This window comes from Cynara cardunculus, assembly GCF_001531365.2.
Source record: "Cynara cardunculus var. scolymus isolate 2C chromosome LG 15, CcrdV1, whole genome shotgun sequence".
NCBI lineage: Eukaryota > Viridiplantae > Streptophyta > Magnoliopsida > Asterales > Asteraceae > Cynara > Cynara cardunculus.
The window spans coordinates 8,756,269-8,757,761 of record NC_037542.1 but is presented as its reverse complement, the minus strand read 5'-3'; positions in this window follow the sequence as shown (position 1 = coordinate 8,757,761).

Genomic DNA, 1,493 nt, shown 5'->3' with positions numbered 1-1,493 from the left:
ACTTCTTTTTCCGCAAAGTAGTTCGAGTAAGAGGAAGAAGCCGAATAATGTCGCACCTACCCGTTCAACCAAGGGAAAATCTTCTGTAACTTCCTCATTTGAGGATAAACTAGATACTRTATTGGAGGCAYTATCATCRCGAAGCACACAAAGTTTTTCATCACAGAATAATTACTCACCAAYGACACAAGAATGCATGGACATTGTGACATGTTTTCCAGGATTTGAAGAAGRTTCAAGGATGTATAGCCAAGCATTACGCATCTTCCTAAAAAAGCAAGTCCGWGAAAATTTTATGGTTCCAAAGACACACGGGGCAAGGATGGAGTTTCTTAAGTTACTTATGGAAGAATGATTAATATCGTGTATTATCGTTTAATATTGTGATATTATGTTTTCAACTGGTTTCATATCTTGTATTATCGTTTGACATTATGTATGACGTTTAATTTTATATATGCTATTTATATGCGTTTTTAATATGTTTGATTTTTTTTTATTAATAGGATGGATAGTGATGACTCTGATTCGAATGATGATAATGAAATAAATTGGATGGAAGAGGAGAACAAATTGCTACTATCATGTGCAATAGCTATTAAAGAGATAATCATAAGTCATAAATTGAGTAGCACGCGTATGCCTTGTCGTACATCTTCTCGGACAGGAAACATATTTATTAATGAAGTACTTAACGGTCATCCTAGACGTTGCTACGAAGATTTCAKACTACATGTCCCMGTATTCAAAATGTTATGTTCAGATCTTGCTACACGTTACGGGTTAAAGCCAACACGTAATATATGTATTGAGGAATCTGTTGGTATTTTCTTGATGACTTTAGCACATGGGTGTGGGAATAGGTTAATTCAAGAAACCTTTAATCATTCTGGAGAGACCATTCATAGGCATTTTCATGCTGTTTTGAAAGCTGTGCTTAAGTTAAGTGCGGACATCATAAAGCCAAATGCAAATTACAATGAAAATGTACCTGCACATATTTTAAATAACTCTCGTTATTATCCAATGTTCAAGGTACTTCCTATATTTTGCTTTGTATTTGACCGTAACATACTCATAGATTAATTAATTATTTTACTTATATGTGTAGGATTGTATTGGTGCTATTGATGGGACACACGTAAGGGCATCGGTTCGAGAGCATGAGCAAGCAAAATACATTGGTAGGAAAGGATATGCGACACAAATATTATGGCAGTTTGTGATTTTAATATGTGTTTTACGTTTGCATGGGCTGGATGGGAGGGACCTGCACATGATACACGTATATTCTTTGAAGCCTTACGCAGAACTGAACTTAAATTTCCACATCCGATCGGTGGTTAGTATTTTTCTTTTTTGTAATGCAAACTTTTATGTTTTCATACCATTTCAAACGAATAACAGTAGTTTGTTTATTTTTCATAACAGATAAGTATTATGTTGTTGATGCCGGATATCCAAATACTAAAGGTTATCTTGCCCCATACAAA